General features: G+C 47.8%; 1 protein-coding gene across 1 annotated transcript in view; it reads right to left on the reverse strand.

Annotated features, from left to right (window-relative positions):
• Positions 1–22,918, reverse strand: part of EDC3 (enhancer of mRNA decapping 3) — a 229,130-nt gene that overhangs the window by 139,837 nt on the left and 66,375 nt on the right. The window lies entirely within an intron of this gene.

The following is a 22,918-nucleotide window of genomic DNA, read 5'->3' on the forward strand; positions in this document are numbered from 1 at the left end:
AGAACCCACACACCACTCATGTGGTTTTCATATACCGAGGAGGAGGAGTGATAGTTCTCCAGAAATATAGATAATGTTTCTTGGCACCAAAAAAGTTGTAGTGGCAACCAGTCCTCCTTCTTAACTGGCCAGCAGAATACTGATATGCTACAAGTTCAACCCTCGGTTCTTTACGGTCACTCAAGCCTTTCACAACTATTTTCCCAATACTTGGCTAGCTCTATGGGTCACATGATATGGTGAGGAAAGGTGCAGCTGGGCTTTGTGGTAAACATGGACCCAAAAATGTATTGGTATTCCTATCAGCCACTACTACATTGAGACTCTGGAGAGTTTCTCCTTTTTTTTTTTTTTACAAAGGCAGCAACTTAACCTCCTGCCATAAAGATGAAAACCACATCAGAGTATCTATATGACTGGAGAAGATGGGCAATTTAAGAAGGCTACAAATTGGCTCAGACTCTTAATCAAATTCTAATTTGTGAGCTCTTCCTTTTTAAACTCAGATCTTATTAACCATGATCTTAATTTCCCACACCTAGCTCCAAAACAATCTTGCTCAACTTCCCAACACATTTTAGCTTTTCACTTTGTCATCACTGGTCACCTAAGCTTAAATTGGCCCAGCTTCAACGCTGTGGGCCAAGTTCTAGTTGAAAACATGCTACAAAACAAAGGCAGCAAAGCCAACATGGGCAGAGTGGCACAGTGTTTTTGTGTATGCGCTGCAAAGGATGGCAGAAGGATAAGGCATCAAAACTGCTGACGTGCTAGAACATGGTGTTAATTCTCAATGGCGGAATAACAGCCTTTTCTGGCCATGGGCCGCATCGTCTCAGCCCCAGGCGTTGGCCAATACAATGACCCACCGTGTACAGACAGGCTAGGATAGAGGGGGCTTCTCTATAATGAAAAGTGAACGTGGGCCGATGCCAGCCGGGAGAGACTGCTGACTCGCCCTGCTGGCACTGTGCTCTAAAACGGCCCAACGGACCGCAAGAATTAAAGCAGGTTAGTCCTGACCCTGGATGACTGAACAAACTAGGACACTGGCACACAGTTGCTGCAATGACCATGGAAGATTGCCCCAAAGTTGTGAAAGCGCTAATGATACGTGATGGAAAGACGAGAAAAGAAAGAAATGCAACATTAAAACAATATTTATTAAAGAGGAAAATACAGGTCAAATAAAACATGGACAAGATGAAGACTAATCTAAATAGGATTCATTAAATAAGGCCTAGTAGGTAAACAAACAAAAAAACATGAAAAAAGGTTTAAAAACAAAACAAACAAAAAAACCTGACTTCAGACCTAAAACAAAACCTCAGCAACAACCCCTCCCTCATGAGTTATCGCGAAATCTCGACTCCACTGCCAAGGCTGCCGTTTGAGTGTGTTCAGCTTATTAAGCAGAACGGAACTTGGCCAAACTCCATCGGATACGGGGAGCCGCCTCCCCTTGAAAAGGTAAACAATACTTCCCTCAATGAGGCCGAGCCGCCAGCGGAGCCTCCTGGGAGCTGGCGGGCTTCCTGCGCTCGGCTCCTTCCAATCTTGTACAGCAAGCGCTAGCGTGAGGGCAGTGCACGGCACGGCACGCATTGTTGTGCAACTCGCCCCGCCATGTCTGCGCGGTTTATGGACTCCTGTCACACGAGTATTGTAAACGAACGCGGACTTTGTCCCACCTGACTTCGCACGCGAAGGGAGGTCCGGGGGTCAAATGCAATCTTAGAGGCAAGTGAACCTGCGCCATCCCCGGCACGAACACGAACATAAACATAAGGCTTGCCACACGAAGCAACCCGAGCACGCATGCCATGACAATTCTGTCACACGGATGCCATGCTGCACAGCCGACTGCCTAACCTTTCTGTAAGCCAAGATGAGGGCCAGATAGTGTCCGGAGCACCCCGCGTAGAATGGAAAACAGAGAGACCTACGTCTCTGCCCAGTAATATGCCCACGCCCAGGCGAGCACTTGTCATATTCGGGCTCAGTTTCAACGCAAAGCTATGCACAACTAAATGATTTCTGCTACGGGGGGGGGGGGGGGGGGCTTCAATTACGAAACGGTTACACACCATCTAAATGCACCCCAAAATCAAACACAACCTAGCTACTGGCCCTGCAGTGAGAGGTCGCCTTGCTCTATGCAACTTAATTCATACACTAAATAAATCAAAATGCGCCCCTTGGAGCAAGTGGGATCTGACTTAACCAAAAGCAATAGGATGTGGCCTAACGGCTAGGGCGATCGACCTTTAATCTGGGAAACCGGGTTCGAGTCTCGGCAACGACGCTCAACATCCTGTGAGCCTGGGCAAATCACCATCTCCCAATGCCTAACAAAAACAAGCATTTGCAATGCAATAGGTCGCGCAATTGCGAGATTTTGAGCTATTGACATTGTAAATGACAATGCCTTTTATTTGTGTTTTAAAAACCTGCATTGGGGCGTGGCCAAGATGGTGGCACAGTAGGACGTGGATTCTCGTCCCTCCGGCCCCACCGATTCTTAGCTTTGTTGGAGCCCCATTCCCCAGTCATCTGCTCGCGGATTCCTGACCGGAATCGACTTGTGCCTTCTCCGATGCCACTTTGAAAGTCTTTGACGGTGGCGTTCCACGTAGTATTCCTGCTGGGCCTGCAGGGGAGCTCCCGCGGACAAGATGGCGGCTGCGGCAACATCTGAGTAGCGGCCCCAGGCAGTGTTGCTGAGCGGGGGAGCGGTGTGGCGCCTATTTGGCTGGAGGTGCTGCCCGGACTGACTGCTGGAGGATCTTGAGGCCGGGCTGCCCTCCCGCTGCTGGGGTATGAGGGCGGCCCTGCTGCCAGCCCGCCAATATGCCTGCCATTTGCTGCCTCCTCTGACCTGCCTGTGAACGCGCATGGGCGGTATCGCTAGTCGGCGGGTGCTTCTTTCAGCATCGGAAGGCGCCCCCGGTGTTGTCCTCTGACTGGCCGGTACTTAATGCTGCATTTGGAGCGCTGATAGCGCATTAACATCGTCTGGTGGTGGGTGCGTCCCTGGCCCGCCATTTTGCCTTCTCCTGTGACCTGGCTGGGCTGGCTGATTCTAGATGGGCTGGCGGATTCTGGATGGCAGCACTGGGAGTTTAGGGGCTCGCTTCACAAGAGGCCTGAAAAGGTGGCTGCCCTGATAGCCCGCCCCACTAGACACTGGGGCAGATGCTCCAGCTATCAGTGGAACTTCAGGAGGACTTCGCATCACCCAGCAATTCACCGGCGAGTGTGGCCTTCCCCCTATCCGCCCCTCTGCTTACGCTCGACTGGCCCCGCTGAGCGCGGCGGTGGAGGAGACGTCTGGGGCTTGGAATCACGCAGAGGTTTGCCTAGATACCGCTGGAACAGTATTTTGCCCGCAATCACAGTCAGGCCTGCCATTTTGTGTACCCTGCACCCAGATGCCCTGGTGGACAATGTGGCACCAGATGGGAGTCACGCCAGAAGATCGGTGAGTCGACCCAGTGGCGCAAGAGGGGCCTTGCCCTGGGGCAATGCGAGGAGGTGGTCCTGGGAGTAACGAGGCGCCCAGAGTCTGCGCTGCCATCCACAGGGGGAGGATCAAGATAGCACTAACCAGGCCCTGAGGTCCTTTGAGAGCGAGGTGCCCAGGATCTCCGCTGGGGTGTGCCTGCATCGGAGAGGACATAGGGGGACAGCTCCCCTCCTGCCCTATCAGGGGCCAGATAATCGGTGGTCAAGCAAGAGCCTTTTTGGGGCGTGGGGGATCTCCCGGTGCTTGGTGTCCACCCCTGCAGAAATTGTGAGCCTAGGGTAGGAGGTGGTGGGGGCTCGGACCGAGGCGACGAGAGCGGACTGAACAGGCTGACAGCTGTGCTCCAAGAGCAAGGTGGGCTCCTAGAATTGAGATTGTGCGCCATGGCCTCAGCACGTGTTAAAAAAGATAAAACGCTGAAGGAGCTTCTCCAGAAGCAATCTGTATCAATGCAATCGACCGGTGAGAAGCTCGCCGGAGCGGCGGAAGACGATGAAGCCCCGGCCACCAAAGATTTTATGTTAGATGCTTTTTGCTGCCATCAAGGAGAACATTCAGGACCTTAAGGGCCAACTCGCGGCAGACCTACGTGAGGTCAGACGAGATGTGGATGAAATTGGGGAGCGAGTAGCTACACTTGAAGAGCACGACGTTAGCCGGGAAGAAGAACTCCACCAGCTCCAGCAAGATATGTTGCGCCTCCAGGAACAGCATATTGCTCTTCAGGCGCATGCTGAAGGCATAGAGAACCGCTCCCGGCGGAATAATGTCCGGATTAGAGGCGTGCCATGGTGTGAAGAGGAGGATGATCTCCGGGCCTATGTTGGGGCGCTGTTTCAACAGATCCTGGGTGAGGGGGGGGGGGGGCAGGGGGAGGGGGTCAGTAGACATCCGAATGGACCGGGCGCATAGAGTGGGCCTCCCCCGTGGAAACAAAGCTCCGTCACCGGACATTCTCGTGTGCGTCTACGATTTTCAATTAAAAGAGCGCATAATACGAAAGTCGTGAGAGGCTCAGCCGATAAAGTTCAGGGGTCAGACACCGGCCATCTTTCAGGACTTAGCGGCCTCCACTTTCCTCAAGAGACGTGAATTTAAGGTGGTCACCTCACACCTGCGTGATCAAGGCATCCCTTACTCTTGGGGACACCCCTTTCGAATCATTTTCAAGCTACGAAGGAAGTTGTACCAGATCCGCTTGCTGACGGAGGCGTTGGAGGTCGTCGGTCAAAAGGACGAGCACACGGCTGAGCACGCAAAAGGGCCTGGAGACCGGTGTTTCAACCGCCCGTCAAGATGGCAAGGCATTGGAAAGACCACTTCTATCCAGGAAACCTTATCAGGCCAAAATGGAGAGGGAGGCAGTGATCTCTTCACTTTCACAGCCGTCGGAGCGTTCGGCCTCCCCTTGAGGCCTTCAATGGAGAGCAAGGGGGACAGGGGAAGGGAGGTCCTGAAAAGACTCAACAACCTCTCCGCGGGCGGGTAGGCACGACCTGGGCCTGTAATGGGCCAGACGGCTGCTCGAGCCTGGCCTCCTTGGATCCTTTCATTTTATGTGACAAACTTTTGTCATGTTACAGTTGTCGTATTTGTTCTGAATAAGGTTTTTTCTTTACGGGTTGCATTTGATGGGGCTCTCTGTTGGGGACTACCGCACCAGTTTACACTTAGAGCTTATCTCCCTAGGATAAAGGGGGGAGGGGGGGTCACGTCTCCCAATGCAGACCTAGTAAGCGGTGGGTATCCACACCACTTAGCCCTTCACTACACTTATCCGATGGGAAGGTACCTTAAGGTAGTTAGCCTTAATGTGCAGGGTCTCAACAACCCGGTGAAGAGAGCGGCAGTGCTATCCCTACTTGAGAATGCGGAAGGGGATATCGGTCTCCTTCAAGAGACACACCTCCTTTCCAAAGATACCCTACATATGCGTACTAGGCGCTTCCCACAACAATTTTGGACGCAGCCCGTCTAAAAAGAATGGCGTAGCCCTCTTGATACGGGCGCACTTTCCAGGGAAGATTATAGCCACTGTGGAAGAGATAAAGGGGCGCCTATTGGCGATTAGAGTGCAGTGGGGAGACGCGCCAGACCCGCCAGCACATGCACCGAGTGATTATCTCGATACGAGCAAGCTCTGCCCTCTTCCTAAGGCAGTGGCAGAGGAGCTTGATGCCGCTATCCGTATAGGGGAGGTGATTACAGCCATCTCTAGATTGAAATTGGCTAAGTCGCCGGGCCCTGATGGGTTTTCTGTCTACTTCTACAAGGCCTTCTGCTGGGAGCTGGCTTCCTTTTTAACAAAACTGTTCAACTCCTTTTTAGAAGCCGGGGAGGTGACGCCCTTCATGTCTGAGGCGGCGATCTCTGTAATCCTGAAGCCCGGGAAGGATCCCCGAGAGTGTGGTTCCTACCGACCTATTTCTCGCCTTAATGTCGATGCAAAAATATTCGCGGGTATATTGGCGGCGCGATTGAATCCACTCATGGCCTATCTCATTGAACCTGATCAATCGGGTTTTATACCCACACAGCAGGGGTGCGGCTACACAAAGTGACTTTTTCATCTTGTCGATAGCATACAACGGCCGGGTAGACTAGCCTTCTTAGGGTGGGATGGACTTATTTATTTGAAACACTGCGGCGCTATGGGTTCGGGGAGAATATTTGTAAGTGGATTCACTGCATCTACAGTGCGCCCACCGCCTTTGTCAGGGTTAATGGTAGCAGATCACAATCCTTCCCCATCTCTCATGGGACACGACAGGGGTTTTATATGGAGCCTCTAGCCCAGCGTGTACGAACGGATGAGCGCATTGTAGGCTTGAAATTTGGGGCTGATGTGCATAAAATAAGTCTCTATGCGGGTGACGTGATTCACTCCCTTACGCAGCTGCTCTCATCCCTGACCGCCCTGCTTGCTGAACTAAATGCGTTTGGTGCCGTGTCTGGGTTCAGAGTTTATCTGAGTAAATCTAATATTCTAAATCTCTCCCTTCCCCCAGACCTGACCGATACCTTGAGACAACAATTCCCATTCCAGTGGTCCCAGAGCGATATACTGTACTTCGGCATTAGACTTGCCCCGTCCATCGCCTGGATGGTTACGCTTAATTATACAACCTTGTTAGAACAGACAACTAAGGCGCTGGACGCCTGGTCGCGGCTGCGCTTAGCTTGGTTTGGCCGGATCGCAGCGGTGTAAATGACAATTCTCCCACGCATTCTGTACATTTTCCAAATGCTTCCCATTGCTCCTCCACCGCGGGCGATTAAGCAACTGCAAACACTTATCAATACGTTTGAATGGGGGTGGGGGTGGGGGGGGGGGACAGGCGCGTCTCTCAATCACTCAAATGGCACGTCCGAAAGCTCGGAGGGGGGAGGGGGCTTGCCTCTGATCAGTGGCTTCTACCAGGCAGCCTGCCTCTGGTATCTAGTAGAATGGAACAGGCCGCTCTCCAGCAAACACTGGAAATTCATGGACCAGGCAGTGGGGGGAAAATCAATATTTGGAGGGAGTTGTGGTTACCCCGTAAGCACAGGGCCAGGGGGCTCTACTCCTCCCCCATTACCTCTCCAACGCTTAAGGTGTGGGATAAGGTGGCCCTTAAAAACAGGTGGACCTCCTTTCCTTCGCCCATGACTCCCATAGTAGACAATCCAGACTTTTCTCCAGGTCAAGACTTGGTGGTGTTCCAGCGCTGGCATGAGGAGGGATGTAAGAGAGTGGGGTCCCTCTTTGATATGGAAGGGACAATTCCGTTTGCTCAGCTTAAGCAGGACTATGGCCTCTTAGCGTCTGATGCTTATCCCTACCGCCAACTGTATAATTGGATCACGGCACCCTCCAATTACGCACACACGTCCAGGCCTCTTACCAAATTAAGCAATGGCTGCTTCGCAAAAACAAAGATCGTGGTCTCATATCTGAATTATATACCATGCTCACCGCGCATCCCACTGAACAGCGCACAAAGGGGCAGGTTCGCTGGGAAACAGAACTAGGCCGGCCGCTAACCCCTAAGGAATGAGAACATATACTTTACAGAACACATCACACTGCACACAACACTGCCGGAGCGGAGTCCGCTTTTAAAGTGTTTTCCTATTGGTACTACACTCCTGCATGAATCCACAGCTGGGACAAAAGTAAAACAGACCTTTGCTGGAGAGGATGTGGGGTGTCTGGCACGCTAGCACTTCTGCTATGGCATTGCCCAAAGCTCCAACGCTATTGGGCTGAAGTCCTAGACAACATTGACGAGGCTTTTGGTATTCACTTGCCTCGCTACCCGGGAGTACTCCCTCCTTGGCCTCTCGCACCCCAAGGCTTTTCCGTTACGATCCCTACGTGGTAGACAAATAGCATTCGCACTGCTTGCAGCTAGACATGTTATCTGTTTGGGTATTGTTTCTCTTTTGATACTATTTGTTGTTGGCTTCCTTTGCTCCTTGCTCGAAAATTAGGAAGTAGCAAATGTATTCTACTGCAATTTGACTTATCAAGCCCCCGGCCTCCGGGTTGTGGCATGATCGCTGTGTATGGCCGCTGATGACTTGCTCTGCTGGCCACTGGATGTAGGCACTACGCTGCGTACTTTTAACTTGACTTCCTCTCAAACACTATTTAATCATAAAAACCTGCATTAATAAAAGGCATTGTTATTTACAATACCAATAGGTCAAACATTCTAAAATGCGAGACCTATTGCATTGCAAATGCTTGTCCTGATTGAGCAGGTTTCTAGAGACCCGAGACCCACCCCGAGCAGCAGTGGAGCAATCCATTGCGCGCACTGGACACAGGTAGTCATGACAAACGCTTTTTAGAATCCCTCCTGAGTACAGGCGAGCCACCCACTGGCATGCACCGGATAGCGGTCAGCACAGAAAATGCAGCCACAATTAATGTGATTTAGCGACTACTATCTAGCGACAGAGCAGCAACATACAAAATTACACTGGTTACAGGCAACCAGACAGTCTGCAGCAACAACTGCTGTCTGTTTAATACACAGACCAGAGTGCGAGACCATGTTTGCCTTTGTTTGATGCAAAAATCTAATTTGTGGGACTCCAATGTGTTGCATTTTCAACCACACACCCAAACACCGCTCTTGATTTAGTTACTGCAATATCACATCCCCTAAAGTGCCCAGAGTATCATGCCTCACAACATGCGGTCCATATTTCCATTTAGATTACATAGATTGCAACAGCCAGAACCCTTTTGCAGTCACAACTCCGGATTCTCCATATTATCCGTAGCTCAATATCAAAACATGAATAGATGTCTTTTATTGTGCTACTTCCGACATCAGGCTAGAGAAGTACCAAGCTCACCAGGTAGACGAAGGTGTGACCAAAAGTGAGATATGCCCGGGAGAATGTATAGTGGACCATGGAATGAGTATTGACTCTGCACCCTGTCTTCCTGGGCTGGCACGCCTCAAGGGAAGGATGTGTTTACTGTAACGAGATGATGTGCCTTCAGGGGACGGAACAGTGACCAAGGGAAAAGAGCTGCATCAAAATAGAGAGGGTGAAGCTCTTCACCCCGAAATATTGGAGAAGCGAAGAGGCACACAAAATGACGCGGTTAACAAAAGCAGCATGGTAAAGGTGCCTACATTATTGCCCCCCGAGGGTTGCACGATGAGGCCAGCGGGTGGGGGTTTGGGATGCTTCACAGCGCTAACCTCGGAACGGGAGCAGAGTGAACAGTGCAGCGCGCACCACACAAACTTCTGACTTCCGTGATGAAGAAGGTGGAACCTTTCCTTTTAATGACTACCCCATTCGCGGGACACAGAGCCCGACCCTTCCTGGCATAGCTGCAGAGCTCAACCATTTAAAAACAACCTGCGGCGACAATCAAGAGAGCGCTGACTGAGTACCTGATGCCGCTGTCCCAGTCTTCATTCTGTCCTGGGCTGGGCATGTCCACAGGGGTGCTGTGCGCTGCGCGGAATAACGAGGAGAGGTCGCCGTCGCTCCACTCGGGCTCCTGCTTGATGGCGGCCCGGGCCTGCGCAGCTCTTCAGCAGAGTGGAGAGCGTGCCCGCGCCGCAGCTCGTCAGCAGAGTGGAGAGCGTGCTCATGTAGGAGTCCGGATGGGCGGGGCCTAAAGGAGACAGGGAGGGAAAATAAAAGCCTCACTTTCAATAGAAAGCGAGGCTTTAGCATAAAGTGTGACGCGTGCCTATGGAAAGCATGGGCGGTGCTTCCACCCCACTTCAGAAGTCGATTTGACGACAATAGATCTCGCCAGAGCGAGCAGCGCATGCACTGGGACGCTAGGCGAGACCTAGTGAATGTCGTCTGTAATACAACTAGTGACCATGTAACGCACTCGGGTACCCGATACCTTCGGGTCGAGTTAGCCCAATATAAAACTCGGAAAAACAAACAAACAAACAAACAATGGCAAGATGGACAAACAAAAAATATATTTTAAAGGCAACTGAGACCAGCTGGGTTTGATAATGCTTTTTGCGGATGCTTAGTTCTACACTCGGAAATTAAAACAAAATTGATAAACAGAATTTGCACCAACAAGAAAGCTTTCGTGATCATGTACATACATGCTTGATTTACCAAACACATTTTCACACGTCAGGTCTTCTGGACCCCTTTTTGCAGACGCCTATCTTGGAATGGTAGATTAAACACAGTAAATTGTGAAAAAAAGTGGCAGTTAAAAAAGAAGCATCAAGATAGTAAATTGCAGCAGTCAGGCACTGAGTGGAAAAAAGCCAGTTGCTCAACTCCCACGGAGTGCTAGATAGAGGAAAAAGAAAAAAACAAGAATTTGCAATGCAATAGGTCTCACATTACCAGAGCACAATTTTTTTTTAAAAGAAGCGGGGGACTAACCTAGTTAGGCAGTGTGCAAGTGACATCACGGCGCGCAACATCACAGGAATTGACATCATAGAAAGTGGCATCACAAGCCACAATTTTACAGGAAGTGCCATCACAAGAAGTGATATCAGATCTAACGCCCTCACACATATGTTTAGCAGGTCTATCATGTGTACGTTTGAGTGCATTGCGAGGATAATAGCACAGTGAGCTATAGAAGATATGTGACTTCTAAACCTTGTAATCCCCCAGTTTTATGTAACACATCCTGTACATTCATTTACAAACTTATATAACTTACTGTACATCTTATTTGCACATGTTGATGTAAAGCGCTCGGAGACCCTGCATTGGAATAAGTAGGGCCATACAAGAAAAAATACTTAAAATTATTTCAACACCTCTTCAGGGGAAGTAAGCTCTATAAATGCAATTTGCCTTGTGTAATTACTGGGAAAGACCAACATCTGATATTCTTACAGTGCATGCATATCGCCAAAACAGGGACTGAAAAAAGTGAAAAGCTGCCTGTCTTAAGTATGTGTGATGTGCTAACAAGGTGTGAGCCTTTATTTCCCCTCCGCTTCATTTGGATCAGGTGCGAGTGAGGCTCCTGGCTGCTCCCAGCCAAGAGACTCAAACAAAAGGAGGCCTGATGACCCCTCAAATTCGGCCTTTGTTATGGGACCAGCAGGAGTCTTGAATAATAAAGTGAAGTCTCCGCCTGCACATTGTTGCTTGTTGCAGAAAGAAAGCAGACAGCGTGCAGGTGCTGCTGAAAGTGTCCCGTATATTACACTGGGATGAGTTCAGCACATTATTCAGTGGGGGCCAAATTCTTTTCAGGGTGGACGGCGTTCACCATGTGAAAAACGTGGGTGGACAGCGTCCACCCGCATGTACCCCCGACTCATGTCCTGCACATTACTTAAAGTTTGAGATAATGGCGGTGCATTATTATTTGCAACGCCAATAGCTAAAACTATTAGTAATACGGGACCTATTGCATTGCAAATGTGCATTAGGTGAGAAAAGGAGAGAAGTTGGGTGGTGGTGCCGAAGAAAAGAAAGGCGTGGCCGCCATTGTTAAAGTTGAATGAAAAAATAGAGTATGCAGAGCGGCGCCCAAGAAAAAAAAGGTGCGGCTCGCTAAACTATGTTTTCAATATTGTACGTTTTTCATCATTAGCACAGCTCATCATCTGTGCCGCATTGATTACTAACAGCATATAATATTGAAAAAAATAGAGTATGGCAAGCCGTACCCAAGAAAAGAAAGGTACGGCTGCCATTGTTGAAATGATGAAGGCGTGCCTCGCTGCTTACAGAGCGGGAGAGCTTATCATGCCTGCAACCGCAGCTAGGAGAAAGGCATGAATAGTGCTCACAGACTGGAAATAAAACCTACCGAGTAACAAACATGTAATTGGTCCAGTCATCATGGATGGTTAGAAAAGGCATACTAAGGAGGGACACCACTAGGCCAATTCATGAATCAAAAGCAATTATTTAGAAAGGACACAAAAAGGAGCCAATTGAAAAGATGGGCGGAAAATGGGCAGAGCTTCAAGTCCATACCCAATACAGCTGGTCTTGAAGAGACAGTGCAAGCGCTGCCTAGACGATAGTTAAAAAAAGCTTCCTGAATACAAGCAGCAGCAGGACTGAAGCTATCCATTCAGACCACGGTTAACATGAAATGCTTCAGGGGCGGGACAAACAAAAAATAGGGAGGGAAGCTATTGAATAAGCAGTGAAAATTCGATCGACAAGAACGTCTTAAAATCAAGAGCGAGGCACTGATACAAAGCATAATATATGTATATATCTTAATTCTTTAATGTATTCGTGATGAAACCTTTTCAACAACTTCACAGCTCAAGCCGTCTGTACACCTAAAAACCTAAAAAAGATAGCACGCTGATGAATGCATGTCCAAACGTCATTACATTTGTGTACCTTTACATATGTGGCCCCACTGTGATGATGCAGTCACGCTAGTTACTGAGCATGAATATGCAGCATTTTGTTTTCATTATAAGTTATTATTTAATGACCGTGGATGTCCATCTTAGAGCAGTAAATCAAATACATTATATACACACACACGAATATAAAGTATACTAAATCACATTTATTATTAGAAATTAGCTACCCGCAAGCAAATTGCAGCTGCCTGAGCCTGGAATAAGGGAGGGGTTGGGCGCAGTTAGCTAAAAATATAAAGAAAATTCAATGGGGTGGAGCAGGATGAAACATACCCGCCCATGAGTAGAGAGAGAAAAAAATGTAGGTCTATGGGGAGTGGCAAGTTAAAATAAAAAAACACAACTCGTGAGTGGTGGGGGAATCAACAGATGAGCTTTGGTGACGCAGCAACATGTTGAGCTTGGGCGCTAGGATTTGGGGGGGGAGGCGGAGCACCGCAAAAGGAAAACAATAAGAAAAAACTGAGTTCTGGAAGCAAAACAAAAGTAGCAAAGGAAGGATACAAGGTATCTTATCAAAAGGATGGTAAATAAGCAAAGCACCAGGGGAGGAACAAACACAAGAAAGAGGAAAGTCTTTCAAAACGATGCAAGCAAATGAGACTGACTAGAAAGCCAACCAATGCTAACTAATGGGCTGACCCAAAGCCCACAAGACGCCCAGGTGTTCAACACCAGACATTTAACAGCTGACTGTAGGTAAGATCTAAAAACAGTTTACCATCATTGCCTTCACTGTGATCAACCACAAGAATGTTACTTCTACCTTTATTGGAGGGTCAATAGTTTTAGAGAAGCACCGATCAAGAATGATACTTTCATGCAAGTTCGCTGGGGACAGCAGGGCGAGTTTATGGACTGTACATGGATTAAAATGGGGGACTGTCAAGGATGTGTGTTAGCTCCTACTCTTGCTTCTCTTTACTTAAATGATGTAGTAGTCCAGCTGGAGGACCACACGAACGATGTGCCAAAGATTTCCGGCTGAAAGATTACTAGGCTTTTATTTGCGGGTGACACCTTGTTGGTGTCTAAAGCCTCCACACTTTGGTGGATCGCTTTGCAGCTTTCTGTATGGTGCTGGAAATAAATCAGGGAAAAACTAAATGTTTTAAAATGATTTGATATGTATTATGATGTAATAGAATGTTTGGCAATGGAAGGTGGCAGAGGAATAGAAATTCTACTATGCAGTTAGTGAGAGTGCTGGAGGGAAGAGAACTCGAGTCTGGTGTCCAAAATAAAGATATGAAGAAACACATCAATTCCCGAGCTACAGTAAATTAATTTTCAAATGCAACCAATTAATCCACGCAGGGGTCTTTTCAGTATGTTTTCTTCTTGGTTACATGGAGTATCTTCTATTCTTCAGCAACAGAACAGATAGCCACAGATTATATCCAGATCATGCCAACACGTGTTTCGTCCAGGATTAACCTACGACTTCCTCAGGGCGCAAATTCTGTTGCTGAAGAATAGAAGATACTCCATGTACCACGCATCGAATAAAGTAACACACACTACACACAACCAATCCTCACTCACCGATGACCCCAACATCAAAACCAAGTTCTGCGACACCATGACCAACATTGCCGACTGGATGAGAGACAACTGCCTTTAACTCAACTCCGACAAGAGAGAAGAACTGATGTCCGGGAAGAACATCTCAGTCTGGGACCACAGCAGGTGACCAGTGCAACTCAGACTAACACCAACTGATCATGCTCGAAACGTAGGCATCATCAACGGCAGCGAACTGACCATGAAACAAGTCAACGCAGTCACCTCCTGCTGCATCCACATCGCATAGTCTGCAGAATCTTCAGATGAGTCCCAGTCAACACCAGAAAGACCATCACTCAGGCCCTCATCACCAGCCACCTCGACTACAGCAATGCTCTGTAATCCGGAATCTTCACCCAGCTCATCAGAAGACTCTAGACCACACAGACTGCCGCAGTCTGACTTCTCCTGGACCTCCCCAAATGGGCCCACATTACCCCCACCTCAAACTTCCACTGACTCCCCATCCAGAAGAGATGCCAGTTCAAGATCCTCATAGAGGCCTACAAAGCTCTACACGATCAAGGACAGTCGCACATCAACCATCGACTGAACTTCCATAGACCCGCAAGACACCTGCGCACTCTTCCTCGCGTTCCCATGTTCATACCCCCCACATCAGTCACAGCGGAGGCCGTTCCATCTCCTACATCACCACCAAGACCTTGAACAGCTTGCCCCTCCACCTTTGAATAGCTCCCTCCCTGACGGACCTCAGAAAGAAACTCAAGAGCAGGCTTTTCGACTGAGACAGGGTACCCTCAGCACCCCGATAACCCTAGGGGTGACAGTGCTGCGCTATACAAATGCTGATTGATAGCTACGTCTGATCTCTTTGTTGTGTCACATTATGACACAGGCAGTAAGTGTGGCTTATTTATTGTGAAAAATATTTGTTAAAGTCTTTAGTCCTTTAACAGTGGACTGTTATCTTGTTGTATTGGAGGCTGTAGACAGGTATTTTGCAACAAGAAATCTCACAGATTACCATAGTAGGAAAACATTTTGGTGTGTTAGTCATCCCTAGTGACAAACCCTGGTGATAGAAGATTTTCATTGTAATAATCCTGGTTAGGCCCTTTTGAAAGTGGGTGTATATTGGTTTGCCAATTTTCTACATAGAACTGTATGCATGAGGATTGCTAGCATATGCACGCTTCAGTAGACCTCTAGCCTTTACAATTGGTTATGGTGTCAAGCCAATGGTAAAGGCTATAGGGCTTATTCATTCATTGGGAAAAGTTATACCCTATTTAAAAGGTTTTGAAGGAAGACCGCCTTTCTTAATGGCCACCTAGGATTTTTTGCCTTTTGCTGGACCCTGTATGTTTGTTGGTTTTAGAACTCTTTGCACTTTACCCTTGCTAACCAGTAGTAAAAAGAGACCGTTCTCCCACTTTTAACATGGACAAACTGGCATATTCCTAATTGTAGATTTAGTATAATGTAGTATATAGTGCAAGATGTACCCAGGGCTTGGGATTACATACCACCAGTGAACTGTGGCACCTATTGTGCCATACCATATAAGGCCAGTGCAAACATGGCTTCAGTCGAACAATTATAGCCTGACTGTACCAGTGTAAAAGCTACAATTTGACCTATCAAAATAAACCATTTTGACAGGTAAAAATCTCCCTTTTAAACGTTAATAAGTCCCCCTCCTGTAGACTTGTAGTTCACGAGGCAGGGTTTATGGTAATCAAAAGAAGAACATGTCAAAATTTAATGGTAACATGTCCTTACCATGGCTAGTACTTAAAAGCTATTTTCACTTCAGGAACACTGGCTGGCCCATAGACAAACACCGGGAAGCAATATTTAATACTAATACTGTATCCCAGGAATGGGTCAAGTTGGAAAATTAAACAACTATTTAATAGTTATTAAAAATCTTATTTAAGACAGATTTTAATAAATATTAAGCAAAAGTAGTTCAGAAAGTTGACTTTTTCCTGCTGAAGCTCATGGAGGCTTATGTGCATGGGCCTCTAGCTTCTCTCAGCCAGTAATTAGCTGTGAAGAGGTGTGAAATGCCTCCCAGGAGCAAAAAATAGGCTGACCTGAATGGACAGATGAGACTAATCTGAAGTCTGCAGAACATGCAGGGGCTGTGGACATCCCTTTTTGAAAACGATAATTCTTGTGGATCAACTGTCTGGCTGCTGAAGGACTTCACTTATGTCTAGCAAGACTTCTGTCCGTCAGTTTATTATGTGTACAGTGGCTACCTAACTAGGATTACCATACTACACTCTCCCCAGCCCTCGGAGCCCAATGCTAGTGTGGCTGAAGTCTTTTGCCACAGAAATTTTGCCCTTTTGGTTAGTGCGTGCCCAGGAGTCATTTGCACCCACTAGCTAGTACCCGGCATAGATATGGCACCACCAGTCACCCAGTTCAGAACACTATCTGGACCTGTGGAAGATCGGAAGAGGACCAGACCTGCTGTCTGTGACCTGCTCCCTCTTCTACCCACGTCAAGGAAAAGGACTCCAAAAGGTCAGTTGGCTGACCATGTGTGGATACAGAGAGACAATAAATTGCAAGAGGCCTTTTCATGGAAGTACTCAGCTGACCACTTGCAGCTGGGCCTGGATTGTACACTGCGGGCCTCTGCCTGACACCTTGGGAGTCTCCAAGTGTCTCCCCTGAGGTCCTGGAGGCTTCTGAAGTGTACTCCTGTAATGGATTGAGGCTTACAAGACTAAATCAGGGTAAAATCTTTGACCAGGAAAAACCTGGTTAGTGTACCTAATCCGCCCTCCTTCGAGTATTGACAATCACTGGCTCTTCGTATTTTTTGGAACCATTTCAACTTCAAACATTAGAAAAATCACATTTCTGTTCTCTTTAAAACAGTAATTTTAGTGCTATTTTGTTTCTTAAAACATACTCTAATAAAGTTACTCTATTTTTCAAATTCAGTTTGGGATTTTCATTGCTTTTCATTTTGCTGTCACCCCTGTTTTGGTACTGCATAAATACATTATACATTGCCTCAAGTTAAGCTTGTCTGCTCTGTGCCATAGCTACCATGGGCTTGAACTCAAGATATTTTTGTGACTTTGGGGGTTCACCTGAAATGGGTTGTGATTGTTCCTTGAGGCGAGTAGACATCCACCCTAAATAATATTCCAATTTCTTATTGGTTTGATTGATGTTGATTACAAAAAGTTAGGAGAAAGCGAGTAGGCCCGACTTACTTACTGTGTAAAGCATTATTGGGCGATAGTTATTATGCTAAAGTCAGAGCCTGCAAGAAGGTATTTTGTTAAATTGAATCTCACAATTACAATGGTAAGTAAGAGTTTTGATGTCCATGACCTACTTGAACAAACTGTGGGGATAGAAGATTTACACTGTGATAATCCTTACTTGGCCCCCCTTAGTAGGGATATTATATGGTTTTCAGAACTGTATTTTTATTGCTATGTACCAGACTGTTGCCTTGTGGGAAAACATATGCTCAAATACCGTAGGTCTGAGAAGATTAGGATTACAAGTCTATGGGAAAGCCTATAGCCTGGAGTGGTTCGCTGGGAAAAGTTAAGCCAGATGATAATGTTCTGCTCGGTTATAAAGATTACGACAAAGGGATTGTCGGTGGTGTCAGAAAAAAGATGAACCCACCTGCATGTTTCCACATCAATAATCCTTGCACTCCGTACAGATGAGGGATGCAATTCTCATTTTATTTTCTGAAGATGCATCATTGCATTTCGGCTGTATAGTTCAGCCTTGATCACGACAAAGACCCCATTTATATGGACTACATTTATATCATCGCTCTGTTCTCTAGGTCAGTAGTGGCCTGGTTCATTAAACAGGTTATACTTACCTTAACCTTGAGTGTTTGCGCTCTCTCTTTCATATAGAAGTTGGGGAGGTACAGCGATATATATATAATTATATATTCACTGAAAAAACCCAAGGTTGCAGGAGCGTTATAGTTAGGCTCACATCTCACTTGTACAAAGTCAGTGCAATTCAGCAGTTATCGATAGCGGGTCTGACAATAACTTACGCCCCCCCCCACAATGCACTGCTTATGACCTCACATATTACATCACTCATGACATGTCAGTGACATCACTTATGACATCTAAAATTCCATCACTATTTACATCATCCAGTGAGTGTTTTTTTTTATGTTAATGAGTGTTAAACATATATCCTACGCAAAAGCTGCGTAATGGAGCACGGGGAAGTGTCACCAGTGACATTGTGGGCACTTTGGCAATGTAAAAATAGAGTTACAAATGATCAAGCAATTCTTTATATGGTGACCTTAGCAGTGGAAGGATGAGGCAAAAGGATACTCTGCTCTCACCAGGTAAGGACAAGGAAGAAGCCTCTTGTCACAGTCACATACAGATTGCGCTCCAATAGATCAACGAAGCAGTCACCTCCACAAATGTTTTCAGATTGTTTTTTAAGTCGAGTCTAGCGCAGCGCGCATGCGCTGTACTATAGGAGACTTCTTGTGACCACTCCATGTGGGTCCACCTCCTCCCACACATTGGATTGGCCTTTGTGTGTGTCTTTCAATAATGAAAGCACGCAAATGGCCAAAGGTAGGTGCATGTCCTGCCTCTTCTCCAAAGGTTCTCTCAGGAGCGAGCAGCAGCGCGCAGGGTGGCAGCTGCATTCCTCGTTGTGGATCAGGTTACTAATTAAACACCGCGCGGTCGCTGTCACTTTAGTGGCTGCACTTGTTTTATCGTTTTTTAATCACATGAGCATACGCGTCCACCTGGAGTTAAGGGCAATTGCAAAACCTTCAGCATCTTTTTTGTTTTTCAAGTTGAAGCCAAAAACGTTATTATTTTGCTATGTGCGTCTATCCGTTTGAGATAGTGTTTGCAGAACACTTTTCTTTCTCCTCTCCTGCCAGAGCAACGTCTGTGTTGTGTCCACTTACCAGGTAATCAGGGCTCCACAACAAAGCGCAGTCTGCTTCTTCCTTCCACGGCCGCCAGCCGGCTGGAGCACACAGCGACCACCGCAGCGGGCACAGACCAGGATCATGCAAAATGGAAAAATACGGAATGGTGCAACTTTGGCCTGCACATCCTCAGCACACCGGAAAGTGGTGCTTTCTGGATACACAGCCCGCAGCCATCCCAGGGCTGGGAGCCATAAGCCCACTCTGGGGTCCTCTGTGCAGAGGCTGCCCGGCTGTCATGACCTCTGCTCCCATGCCAGTGCCCTGTCTGCGGGCAGGGGGCTCGTCAGTGCATGTGGGGCTGAGCTGGAAATTCAGGTGTTCCATGATTGTGGTGGTTTTGTATTGATTCTTTGTGGATGATGGCGATGCCTCCTCGGTGTTTGTTGGTGCGGTTCAGGTGTTTGATCTTGCAGCCGTTGGGCATCATGGTAGCGATGTAGGAGGCTGACGCAGGATGAGCCATGTCTCTGTGATGAAGGTCACATCGGGGTGAGGGTGGAGATGGGGTCCAAGACTTCAGTGGCATGTTTGCAGAGTGATCTGGCATTGATCAGGGGGCACTGGAGTGGTTCCGGGGTGGTTTTGGCCGGCGGTGTGGGAGAGGCGTGGGTTTCTGCAAGGGTGGGAGGTCCTAGTTTGAAAGTGAACTGACATCGGTGGCAGGTGAAAGGTCCTAGTGTGGAGCATGGAGATGCAAGGCAGCAGCTGTTTCGGCGTCCCGCGCTCCAAGGTTTGGACATCTGCTATGGAGTACCTGTGGGTGTCTAGAGGACCAGGGTTCCTGGCACTAAACGCTGTCCAGGCGCAGAAGGGATAGCCTTTGACGCGGTTGCACTGCGGCTTCCATTAAGTAGGTTCAGCAGAGCACTGGAGTTCTTGGTTGCTTTGTGGAAAGGGCTGCTGTCTTCTGGAGTTCTTGGTCTTTAGGGAAGGCAGGCAGCCCTGCAAGAATTATGGAGGTACAGGTCCAGCAGGACGAGTCGCTTTTTGGAGCAGGTTTCTTCAAGGGCTGCAGACAGGCCAGTAGGGCTGGGGCCAAGTCAGTTGTAGTGTGGAGTCTTCACTGCAGGTACGGCTCTTTGGTCCCTCTTCTTTAAGTCATCAGGAATCTGGAGGATTAAGGTTCAAGGGTGCCCCTAAATACTAAATGTAGGGGCATTACAGGGGTCAGAAGGTAGTAGTCAATGGGCTACTTACCTTTAGGGTGACTACAACCTTTGTAGGTCTACTCCAACTGGGGAGGGAAGATAACCCTATCCCTATTGGCTAAAGTCCTCAAAAGCAATATGGGGGAATGTCAAAGGAGGGGTCCCTTCAGTTCAAGACATCTTAAGGGTAGTCCTGGCTGAGAGGGGACTCTCCTCTCCTGCTTACTAATATTCCTGCCGAACTTGCCGCCAAAAGTGGGGCTTGGTCCAGGGGCAGGCATCTCCACAAGCTGGAGAGGCCCTGGCTAGCATAACAAAGGACAGGAAGCCTTTGAGGCTTACTGCCCTTCAATGCTGTCCCTGCTTGGGGGTAGGTGTGAAGCACCTCCACCCAGAGCAGGCTTCGGTTCTGACCCATGATAGCAAAAAGCTCTCACCTCAGGGGGGTCAGAAACATGCCTGAAAGTGGCAGGCAGGTGCAGACCAGTCAGGCACACACTAGTGGGTTGGTAGGTTTTCAGGGAGCACCTCTGAGGTGCCCTCTGAGTGCATGTATTTATTAATCCACAATGGCATCAGTGTGGGTTCATTAATCGGAGATGTTTGGTACCAAACATCTTGGGATTCATTGAAGTCATCATAGAGCTGTGGTACTCGTATTGACAAGGTCCCAGCTCATGTACTCAGTATGGCTTCACTATAAACTTATCATGTCTAAGAATGGACTTGGACACTATGGAGGCATATCTGCTCATGCAGTTATGTCCTCACAAGCGGTATAGTGCACCCTTCCTTAGAGCTGTAGGGCCTGCTGTAGGGGTGACTTACCTATGCCTCTTGCAGTGCTGGCAGGATTGGCACACTGGGATGTGGACCAAGTCGACTCTTCATTATTAGCTGCACTAAAATATGCAGGCTGCAATGGCATTATGCTTATGTTTAGTGAGGGGCCTCTTAGGGTGGCATGATACATGCTGCAGCCCTTAAACACCCTTTATGGTCACAATGCCCTTGGTACCACTGTTACGTTTTACAAGACATGCCTTGTGGAAACAAAGGTACAGTTTTGGGAAAGAACACAGGCACTGGGAACGGATTATCAGGAACCCAGTGCACATTCAGAGTCAGGCAAAAAGTGGGGGGTAACCATGACAAAAGGAGTTCTTTCCTACACCTGAGTAAACCAGAACAATGCAATGCTAATTACCTCACATATTACATCACCTATAACATGGTCAGTGACATCACTAATGACATCTCAAATGACATCACTGATGAAATCATCCAGTGACTGAGTAGTTTCTAAATGTTTATGCGTGTTTAACATTTATACTAAGGTAATATAAAAGTTATATTAGTATAATCTGTATACTACTGAGTGATTCCTTTTTTTAACTGTGTGTATTGTGTGTGAGTGGGTATCTGAGTGACTGTGCAGGTGTGTGAGTGGCTGTATGAGTAGGTGAGTGGGTGGCTGTATGAGTGAGTAGGTGTGTGAGTGGTTGTATGGGCGAGTAGTTTTTTAAAATATTTTTATTTATTTAATGCAATTTTATATAGCGCAAACTTTACCCAAAGGTGTCAGCTCTTTACAAAAGGACCAGTTACATTACATAAGGACTTCGGAGTACATGAGTTACATAAAAGATACAAACAGAAAAACTCTAAATTCACAAACGAACGGTAGTAAGTACACAGGTCTACTACAGAGACTGGTGGTTAGAGTTGCATATATACACAAGTTGAAAATTCACTCAAAGAAAAGATACAAACAGAAAAACTCTAAATTCACATAGTAGTAAGTACATAGGTCTACTTAAGATACTAGTGGTTAGAGTTACATATATACACGTTGCAAATCACTCAAGATTACATTTTAAAAAGCGATTAGGGTTCGACAATTATATATTACATATTTACAGAGCATGACATTCTAGACGTCGTTCAGCTAGGCGTTCAGGTGGTGTTGCACTTCGGGGCGGTGGTCTTGGGTCTGTAGGGATACCCGAGGTGGAGATGGCCGTAGGGGTAGAAGGCCGGGTGGTGGTGTGCGGAAGCAGTATGCTGGATCTCTGGGCTGATGCGAGGTCATGCTGGGCTCCATCTTGTGGAAGGAGGTGGATGCCCAGGGCAGGTGGATCTGTTGCATGAAATGAGGTGTCCCGCCTGGCTCAAGCACCCGCAGTGAGGCCCCGGCAGGCCCAGCGTGCCAACACCGCATTCAGGCACCAGGGCTGCCGGTCGCCCGCCAGGCTTGCTCTGACAAAATCAAGGCCCACTAAACTCTCTTCCCTCTAAGGCACGAGGGTGATCAGGCCAGAAAGCCCCGCCAAGCTCAGCACCTCGCAGGCAGATGATCCAGCGCCAGCATGGACGTAGGTACTCCGGGACTTTTGCGTGTGCTGCCACGGCCGGGAAAAACATCTCGGCTTTGGCCCGGCTGCTTCCCCTCCATGCCGTGGGTAAGATTCCCATACCAGTCAGCAGAATTAAGATGGGCCGATGGTGTCCAGGAATGCAGGGTAATGTCTGCAGGAGCACAGGATGGTGACAGATTTCACTAGGTGGAGGCCGGAGCTCAGGTCGACACGTCCGCTCCGGCCTCCATGCGTCGTTGTGTCCTGTGTAGATGTGTGGGTGGCGGTATGGGTGGGTGGGTGAGTGAGTGAGTCAGTGGGTGTGTAAGGGGCTGTATGGGTGAGTATCAGAGGTTTTGGTTAAACAAGATGGTGTGTGAGTGGCTGTATGGAAGAGTGTTTGTCTGTGGGATTGGCTGTATGGGTGAGTGAGTGGCTGTGGGATTGGCTGTATGGGTGAGTGAGTGGCTGTGTGCGTGGTTGTATAGATGTATGAATGGGTATGTAAGTGG

The sequence above is a fragment of the Triturus cristatus genome, chromosome 3_1, assembly GCF_964204655.1.
Source record: "Triturus cristatus chromosome 3_1, aTriCri1.1, whole genome shotgun sequence".
NCBI classification, from domain to species: Eukaryota; Metazoa; Chordata; class Amphibia; order Caudata; family Salamandridae; genus Triturus; species Triturus cristatus.